General features: G+C 31.1%; 1 non-coding gene across 1 annotated transcript; it reads right to left on the reverse strand.

Annotated features, from left to right (window-relative positions):
* Positions 1-293: 293 nt before the first annotated feature.
* LOC120271326 lies at positions 294-400 on the reverse strand. Its single transcript, XR_005539940.1, has one exon. It is a non-coding gene; the product is annotated as a small nucleolar RNA R71 (small nucleolar RNA).
* Positions 401-11,051: the final 10,651 nt, after the last annotated feature.

The raw sequence follows: 11,051 nt of genomic DNA on the forward strand, positions 1-11,051 counted from the left end.
CGAATAATTTCAAACTGAAACCAAATTTAATTCAGATGGTATAATAGATGTGTCAGTTTGATGGGTTTCAAGATGAAAATCCATATGAGCATTTGAGGAATTTCCTTGAGATTTGCCATACTTTTAAGGCGAATAATGTCTCTGAGGAGGTTGTTCGCCTTTGACTATTTCCATTCTCGTTGTGAGAAAGGGCCAAACAGTGGCTAAATTTCTGGCCGCAAGGGTTGTTTACAACATGGAAGCAAACCTCGGAAACTTTTATCACAAGATACTATCCCCCAGTGAAGATTACTAAGTTGAGGAATGACATCTCGTCCTTTTTGTAGCTAGAGTATGAATCTTTGTATGATGCTTGGGAGCGGTACAAGAAAATGTTGAGGAAATGGCCACCTCATGGGATTGTGGAATGGATGCAAATCCAAATTTTTTATAATGGGCTGAACATCTCCACTAAACAAATGCTTGACGTAGCCTCAGGGGGATCGTTGTACAACAAGCAACCGAGTGTGGCATACACTTTAATCGAAGATATGACAAACAATGGCTATCAATGGACTTCTGAGAGAAGCAAACCGGGCAAAGCAACCAGAATTGACCAAGTGGATGTTGTTACCACCTTGGCCGTATAGGTTGAAGCCATCACAAAGAGATTGGATTCAATGCAATTGATTACCCCAGTCAGTGAACCTTTTGGTGATAGTTGGGTTCCTCCATGTGAGGTCGATGGCTCTACTAAAATGGGTGTTGGACAAATTGAACAAATGGATTTTGCTGTGCAGAATCTCCAGTTCCAGAACAACTCGTACAACAACACTTTTAATCTGGGGTGGAGAAATCACCCCAACTTCTCATGGGGCAATTCAGGGCACGGGCAAGGACCACAACAACAAACCCTCAAAGCATACAAATGCCACCCTCCTCATCTTCCTCAAATTCAAATTCAATTGGTGAACTCACCGGGTTGCTAGGCCAATTTATCATGAGTACAGAAAGTCATCTTTTGAATCATGAAGAGATGATTAGGAACACAAATGCCATAATACAGAATTTAGAGCATCATATGGCTCAGATGTCCAAATTGATTGAGGAGAGGCTTCCGGGGTCACTCCCTAACAACACTGAGGTCAACCCAAAGGAATCCCTTAAGGGTGTTTCATTGAGGAGTCGAAAGCAACTCCCAAATTCTGCTGAAAAAGAGGTTGAGAGGGAGATTGTTGAACCAATTGGCATTGTTAACCTTGAGGCTCCAATCAATGAAGAGGAGAAAACAATGGAACAGGGTAAGGAAAAGAGTGCTCTACCAAAGTATCAACCAAAGCTCTCCTACCCTGTGAAGGTGAAAAAGGATCAACAAGAGAAGCAATATAAAAAAATTCCTCGACATGTTCAAGACTTTACACATCAATGTTCCATTTGTTGAAGCTCTTGCTCAGATGCCGAGATACGCCAAGTTTTTGAAAGAACTGCTCACAAATAATAGGAAATTGGAAGATGTGTTCTCTGTAACACTTAGTGAGGAGCGTTCGGCGTTGATCACCATCTCGCTTCCCAAGAAAAAAAAAAGATCTCGGTGGATTTATCATTTCTTACACGATTGGTGGGCTAATTAATGAAAAGGCATTTACTGATTTGGGAGCAAGTATAAATCTCATGCCCTATAAAATTCTCCCCTCTTTTTCCCCTTGCCTAGTCTCCAAATCGGATCAAAAGATACCATAGAAATCCTCATCAAAACTATTTATATTGTATTAGTTATGGGCTCCTTACAGACGGAAGGACATGGTCATAAGGAGCTGAAGATAATGGGTAGCGTGCCTTACGGGATCACTTAGGGCCATAAGTCCTATCCGTAAGGTCTTCTATCTTGTGTTACGGTCCATCTTACGGCCGTAAACACTGGACCGTTAGCTTTTTTGTATGCCTCTTATGACCATCCTTACAGCCGTGAGGTCTACTCATAAGCTTATTTGGATAGTCCTTATGGTCACACTTATATGTGTAAGTCCTGCTCGTAAGTACCTTTGAATATATATATCTTCCTCCTTATGGGCGTAACTATGCCCACAAGGTTCTCTACAAGAGGCTTATGGTCGTAAGCTGAGCTATGAGGTGCCCATAAACAATCCTGTTTTCCTTGTCCTTCTTCGACTGATGCCGAGAGCTCCATCTTCATCATTTGTGCTTTTGAACACTTTTTTGGCTCTCTCTCATCTTTAAGTGCTGCCCCGAAGCCTGAAAATGCAAAACACACCATGTTTGACATCTAATTCAACGATACAACTCTAATACATGCCTAATGAGTGTACAAAATGATATAAACTAATGAATAATTGTACAATCATCATTGCCACTCATCCATGATCATACTTGAATCCTTATTGGACAGTGGGGTTTGTCTAGTTATAGGGCTTAGCTCACATCTAATTGAGATGCCTCTATCTTTCCCAAACTTGTCTTTCTATTCCCAGAAATAGTTATACAAAATGAGGGTGGCTAATTGCAGTTTTGACTATCCAAAAAACACAATAAAAGCCTATTACAAAGTTATAGAAAAGAATTTGTTTATGTATAGACATTTTAGCCAAAAATAATTTTGTTTTTGATAATTTGTTTATTTTGTACTTAATTTGAAAACTTTGAACTATATTTTTATTTATGAGAATTATATGATGTTCCATATTTCAAATAAAACATTATAAACAAACTTTAAAAATTAAAAAGAAAAATACTTCAATATTGTTTTAATTTTGTTAACAATAATGTCTAATTATGTTAAAATTTTAAATTGCTCTATAATGTTTAAATTATCGTTTATTAATTTAATCCCCTAATTAATGCTTTTTTTGGGGGCATCAAAATAAACTCTTATTAAAGTAATACTTAATTTTAAAATTATTATAACTGTTTTAATGCAATCAAAACTAATAAATAACATGTCTACTACTAAATTTAATATATAATATATAAAACTTAAGATCCTTCAATGTGTTGATATAATATAAGTGCAACACAATGCCATTGCCTTAAATCATTTATCAAAAATTTTATTAAAATATTGTTATAAGATAATAATGGAGTGAAATTTTGAACCAAAATTTACTAACCACTTTTTCTTTTATCTTGAAAGATGCATTAAAAGCTTTGGTAATTTTATTTTAAAATTTCGTGAATAAAATTTATAGTATGTATAAAATTTTAGTTTTCTCTAATATCTCCTGTATTTTAGTGACATTTAATTTAATGAATAATATTATAATTTTTATTTATGGTTCAAATCGTTCTTTCTCATATATTTATAGATAAGTGGAGGCTATATCTCAATTTATATTTCACAATATATGTTTGCTATTCATGACCTTCAATTTCAGTAATAATTTCATGATATAAGTGTGTCCCATGAAATTTAATAGTTTAATTAATCCCATAAATTGATATTAAAAATTAAGGGAAAATCTAATTTATAGCATATTTGTGAATTAATTTTAATTATTCAACAAGAAATTATTAAAACTCAATTTAACAATAAGAACTCAAGTAACAACAATTAAGACTAGATTCAATTTACTTTGGCCAATTTTATCAAGAATAAAAATTAAAAAATATATATATATAATTACAAATAAAGTTAAAAATATTATATTTAGTTCCATAGTTTATATTTATGTATTTGTACATGAATAACATCTACATTTAAACCTTGATAAGTAGGCCCTCTTTTCTCAAATAATTATTATTTAAGATCTTAGCACTATGATTAAGTAAAACATTTAATAGCTTAAATTAAAGGAATATTTGACCAAAAAACTGTTTTATGAAAAATACTCGTAATTATTATTTTATTATTTATCTTTCACACAACATGAATCTCCCACTATGAATTTGATTAGTCATTGTAAAAGATTTTTTTAATTAAAATAAGGGCATAGACGCAAAAAAAAAAAAGTTCAAATATTATTTAATTTCTAAAATATCACTTATTTTATTTGAAAATGAAAGGACTATGTTTTATTGAAAAAATTAAAATTTCTTATTTTAAAAATTACTTTGACATACTACACAATTTATGCAGCAATCATTAATCACAAACTTTAAAATATACTTATTTAAAATTATCTTATAAAGTATGATACGGACTGATTCTTATTATCAAATATATATTTTGTTTCTTTTATAATAATACATATGAAGTTATACTTAATAAATAAATATTCATAAATAGATATATTTAAATTTCTTCTTTAATTTTTATTTTTCTGGCAATTGTGCTAATTTTACCCTGTACTCTTATCCATTTTTGCTTCCAAATTACATGATGAAAATTTATTTAAATATCATAAAATTTTAGTGTGCAGAGTCTGCAGACTATCTTATTAAATTTTTCCAAAAAATCCTTCAATATTATCATAGTTATGTTGACTATGGTAAATTTTATTATATTAATAATCTTTTGCTTTCTTTTCCTTCTAAGAATTAAGATATTATTTTTGGTATTTTTTTATTAAAATAATTTTCTATTTCCAAATAATTAACCAACAGTAATTATTAATTCTATGTTTTTTATGAGAAAAAATAACTGATAAGCTTCACCTTAAACTGCTTACTACTAATCTAATTGTAATCTATAACATTTATTGAAAGGTTACCCAGCAAAAAATGTTTTGTTTCTTATTTAATGCTATGTTTGGATTGAAGGCCGGCGAGGGAAAGTAAAGTAAAGCGAGGGTTTTGGAGAGTCGGAGTCGGCCCTTCTCTCGTTTGGATTGGTATTTTTAATTTAACAAAGGGAAAGGAAGGGTTAACTCTGACCCTCCAAAATCCTCCAAAACCCCCATTTTCCTGGCCCCCGATTTGGGGTGCCGGGGGAGGAAGAACCTTGTAAAGATTTTAAAATTTTTTAAAAGACCTTATTTCCCTTAATTTTTTTTAAATTAATTACATAACACCACTTCATAATTTTTTTTCTTTCACTTTTTTAATCTAATTTTTTTTTAATCAAGTATTCACATGACACAGATCATAATCTTTGTTTTTATGTATTTCTTTTTTATTTGCTTATTTTTTTTATCTATTTATTTTTAAGATTTTTGTTTCTCGTATATTTCATAAAGGAACAAGTAATTTTTCTCTAAATTTTTTTGTTTATTTTTTAATAATATTTATGTTATTTTAGTAATTTTAGTTATTTTATATTTTAGTAGAACTAATCAAGCATCAATCCATTGTGATGATGTAAATAGCAACATTTTTTTTGTCCTATACAAGACAATAATATATAATATATTTCCAAAGGAAAAATAAATGGTTGTATTTGAGAAGAGACAAAATTAAAGTATAAAACTAAAAATCAAAATAATAATTTTAATATTTATTGAAAAAATCTACTTAAAGTGTGAATTTATTCGAGATATTTATAATGCATGTGTTTAAATAGAAATAAGTAATTTTTATTTAATAATAAGGGTATAATTGGTAAATCATATTATTATATATCATTTCCTTTTTTTTCCCTTCCGTAACCAAACAAGGTTTATTAGAGAACTCTCTTTTTCTTTCCCTCCATAAAATTTGTCTATCCAAACGAGGGTTGAACCTGTCATTTTCTTTCCCTCACTTCCCTCCCCTTCTCTCCCCTTACTTTCCCTTCAATTATTGAATCCAAACACTATGTAAACCTTTTGTAAAAGAAAAACGAATATTCATTTTAATATTATTTAATTTTTAAATAATACAATAAAATAATATTTTTTTTATTTAATCAAGTACATAATAATAATAATAATAATATTATTATTATTATTATTATTATTATTATTATTTTATCAAGTAAAAAGATAATGATTCTGTTTTAAAAACATTATTAAAAATTTTTAAATTTACCATAAGGGACTTCTTGTAACACAAAATCAATGCGCTTTCCTATCGAAATTTTTAAAGTTTTACAAGAAAAAAAATATAATATTAAATTAAAGGTCCAAAATATTGAGAATATTTAAAATAGAAAATTCAAAATTACAAATTAGAAAAATACAAATTTGTATTGACATTTATAATAAGAAATAAAAACAAATCAATTATTGATAAAAAAAAAATCATAAACAAATGTCCAGAACTGAAAACATGATTTAATTTAAATACTTGGTTTAAAGGAATCTTAAATTTTTTATAAAATTTAATTGCATTATGATTTTAATTATAATTTTAATCTAATTTTTATTTATTCATATCATGAAATTAGAGAAATTTTTATACCCAACCAAAAAAAATTAGAGAAATTAAAACTCATGATATCACACACTTATATCATGAATTACAACACCAACTTATCTATAAATATTTGATAAACAGTAATTTGAACCACAAATATTATTTCATGATGATGTTTGTCAATGAGAACTCCTCTCTTATGAATGCATTTGCCCTCATGCATGTAAACCTCTAGTTAGCTAGAGAAGATCCATTGTAACTCATTATTGACCTAATGGATGCATGTTTAAGAGGCTCTAAGAAGTCCCGTGGTTTTTCCTCGATTTGTAGGGTTTCCACACTAAAAATCGTTGTCTTAAATCGTTGTATGCTTGGTTCATCTCATTCTAACAAGAATTGAGAGGTTTGATTGTGTTTTGAAGCTTTGAAGACTTGCAAATACTTGGGGAGACCTTTTGAAGCCTCAAGGACTTTATTCAAGGTTGTTTGCAGTTTATGCGGGCTATATACAGGCTGCACAAGGTCACTAGTGAAGTTCGCGGGTGTTTTGCGGCCGCATGAGACCGGCGCATGAGCAGTGTTTTTGCTACATTACTGGTGAACAGTACTAGTGAACATCAACTTTGATACAGTACTAGTAGACAGAAAGGCTCACAGACAAGCTTGCGCCTGCACAGGATCGGCAGTGAGGTCCACGGGCAAGTGTGTGCCCGCATACTGGACGTACATAAATAGTAACAGTATTACAGGATTGTGAACAGTAAAGTACTACAGTAACTCCTTCGTTGTTCTAGAAAACTGTTAAACCCCAACATTTATTATTGTTTTTTTTTATCCATAGGTGTTCATGCGAAGATCTTCGACAATTGGATCTTGATTTATGAATAAGATTTGGTCAAAGAAGTAAAAGCTGGGATGATGCCTTCAAAAAAGTGTTTTAAATTATAATTTATATGTGTGTAGAAAAAAAAGCTCAATACACAATAGCATATGGTTTTTAAAATATGATGGAAGAATCAAGGATATGCTAATAAAAAAATATGATGGAAGAATTAAGGATACGCTCGGATTAGCGTAATGGAAATGTGGTAAAAAGGTGTTTGGTTGAAATAAGATCCTATAAAAATTATTTTTATGTCTTTAATATAAAAAAAATTATTATTTAAAAAATATTTTAAATAGCATTATCTATTTTAATTATTATAATTTATTATTTAAGTTACTTGTTTTATTGGATTAAATATATCACTAGGATAAAAATACTATTCAACTTTAATTATTAGGGTTAAATATCTAAATTAAGAAATATATGTAAATTATATCATTGTAATTATTATAATTTAATATTTAAATTTATAACTTATATTTGAAATAAATATTTATTTGATATTATTATTATAATTAAATATTAATTATTTTAATATTAATATATATTTATATTTATTTAATATATTTAATATATACATATACATATATTAAGGAGGGATAAAATGGGTAATTTATACCCATTCCCCCTCCATCCTCCTCCATTTTGCCCATTTTGGATAGAATGGTGCTTACCCCAAGGGGAATGAAATGCCCCTTGGATTGAAAGGTAATAATCACTCTAGAGATGTCAACGGGGCGGGGATTCACCGGGGAATACATTCCCCGGCCCCGACCCCGAAATGAAACTCCCATCCCCGAACCCGAATAAGGGGAATTTTTTTCCCGTCCCCGTCCCCGTGGGAATTTGTTAAAAAAACCATAAAAATTTTAATAATTGAGAAACTCATTTACAAATACGACCTAATACAAAATATCAACATACACAATCACTAATAAATTATTTACAAATTTAAAAAAATTTAAAAAATACAATATAGTTAATATAAGTTTAGAATTTTATTTAATTTTTATACTAATGTTCATTTAATTATTAATAATTTGTTAATTAAATAAATATATAGGTTTTTTTTCAATTTTTATTTAGATATTTATAACATAATATATATATATATATATATTATTTAAATTAAATATTTAATATTTCGGGGCCAGGGCGGAGCGGGCGGGCGGGGAGGGGAGGATATTCCCCGTCCCCGGCCCCGACCCCGACGGGGAATTTTTTTTATGCCCCGGCACCGGCCCCGACATCCAAAAAAAATTCCCCGACCCCGGCCCCAACGGGGCGGGGAATCGGGTTTCCCATTGGGGCCGGGACCAATTGACATCCCTAAATTACTCCCAAGTGCATACCAAAACATAGGCAGGTAAAGATTCCCCGTAGAGAGAAATTATGATTATCATCCAAACTCCCCTGAGAGCATGTTTGGATGGGAGTAATGGTTTCCAAAAATGAGAATCATTATCTCACATCCATCTCAGCCATTGTTTGGATTGGCACAATGGAAATCCCATTGTTATGAAATGGGAGAAGATGATCGGTAATTGGTGTAAAATGCATATACTACCTCTCTCTTCACATTTATTTATTATTTAAAATTAATATAATTAAATTAAATATTTAATTAATTTTTTTAAAAGTAAAAGCGACAACAATATTTAATTATAATAATTAAATTTAAAAATAATTATAGTAAATATGATATTCAAATTATTTAATAATGAAATTTTTTATTTTTTTAGTTGTTTTTCATTTAAACATTTTAAATATTGCAATTAAATTAGTTAATTGCAGCAAAATTACAATGAGCAAATAATTGAAATATTTAAACATTTTAATAATAATTGAAATATATTCATTTAATAAAAATATTTAGTTAAAGTAATTTAATAAGAAAAAATAACAGTTAAAGTAATTATTTAGTTGAAATATTTATTATAATAAATTGAAGTAAATAATTATTTTCTAAATATTTAATAATAAGTAATGTTAAATATTTATAAGTAAATATAATTCATTATCTTATAGATTATCATCACATTTACATACAAAAAAACAAATAAATGTAATTTAATTAGACCTCTTTGTTTTAATTTTTTAACCCCAATTCCCATTATCTCCAACCAAACATTTTATTATCATTTATCTGGGCCCACCAAGAAAAAAAAAATTTCTTTAAATGTTAATAGGGATAGTTTCACCGGTGGGCACACCCCTTGCCTCCTCCTCTCCAACGATCTCCTCGACACCAACGATCACACCCATCTCCCTGACATCTCCCATATCCTGCATGATCCCATTGTCTCTCCCCTTCCACCCTACTTCGGCCTTGGTCGCGAGCTCGGTTGTGGTGAGTTTGGCTTCACCTGCCTCTGCTCTGATCTCAACACCAGCAAGACCCTGCCATACAAATCTATCTTGAAATGCAAGCTTTGCACTACCATCAACATCAAGGATGGTCACAATGAGGTCTCCATCATGCGTGCCATTATCATCAAGCAAGCATCCCTTATCAACATAGTAGATCTAAATCAAACAAAAGAAGAAATTTCAAGCTCTAACAAACAAAACACATCACAACATGAACTTCATCCTGAAAAGCATTCAAATTTCTAAAACCTCTCATCTTTTCTAGTGAATTGTCCACCCATAAAACAACATGACCAAAAAATATCTCTATACATTCACCGATAGTAACAAGATTAATGATCTAAACAACCTTCCAAACCGACCGTGAGGCAGCCAAAGCACTTCACAACTTCTAATCACAACTACAAACTTCAAGCTCACCACAAACAACAATAACAATAACGACAACGTAACCTCAACTCCTCCATCGTCACCATGTCAAGTATCTCAAGGTTGAAGAAACCCTCAGACTTCATCTCAAGCATAGATTTGCTGTGTGTTGCGTTGACAAAGCCCAAAGATAAGTACTCATTGGGTTGTTTGCCGATAAAAGAGGATGATTCATTAATAATGTCACCACTGGTGCTGTCATCGATAAGGAACACATGAGAGGAATCAGTGATGGATTTTAGGCTTTGATGGAGGAACCAGAGATGGAGAAAGGCAGCGGTGGCGGCTTTGATGCCTTATTCTAAGGTTTCAATGAGCTTAGGTGAAAAGAAGCGGGGCTTAGCCCTAAAAAGAGAATGAGTTGGACTACAATGTCACACAAGTTATGAATTTAATATACCTCGTTGGCCTCCACACCAACAAAGTCAATGGAAACAACCACAAAACCGGCTATTGTGGCTACGAGTGCTCTTGGAGAGAAAATAAGTGGACATGACGTTACAAAAAAAATAAAAAAGATTTATGGCCATAGCGTTATAAAATCAAAACATTTGTGACCACGAGAACAACTTACCCATGTTAATGTTAGTTGGTTATGTGAAAATCCTTTTTATATTCTATGTTTTTTAGTTTGAATCCCTAGCCACCTCTTATCCTTCTTCTGATGTAGACACCAAGAAAATAATTTTTTTATTTAAATGTTCATGTTAGGCGGTTACATCAAAATCTTGTTTATATTCTATGGTTTCAGTTCGAAACCCTAGCCACCTCTTCTCCTCCTTCTGCTTTAAATCACCTTTAGGAAAAGTGAGATCTAGTCTCATCTTTCTCTCCCTGTTTTCTTGTGGTGTCGGCGGCTGATAGACGCAGTGTGTATTGTCATTAGAATAAAGCCCATAGTTGTCAGTGTACAATGTTGGTTGAAATTATGTCTTTTATTAATTTCCTATAGGATAAAATACTCTAGAAACTGTGTTTAGTAACACCCCATTAAATCTTGTTATTTGTGCAAAAAGAGTTCTAATTATCTTCAAATTTTAAGGTATAGAATTTGTTTGGAAGCTAACCAGGTAAGTAAACAACATCTAGGACCAGGCGAGAGTGGGGCAAGCCATTGCCACCCCCGCCACACCTATCATATACCCTGCCCCACCCTGCCCTG

Source organism: Dioscorea cayenensis, chromosome 10 (genome assembly GCF_009730915.1).
Source record: "Dioscorea cayenensis subsp. rotundata cultivar TDr96_F1 chromosome 10, TDr96_F1_v2_PseudoChromosome.rev07_lg8_w22 25.fasta, whole genome shotgun sequence".
NCBI lineage: Eukaryota > Viridiplantae > Streptophyta > Magnoliopsida > Dioscoreales > Dioscoreaceae > Dioscorea > Dioscorea cayenensis.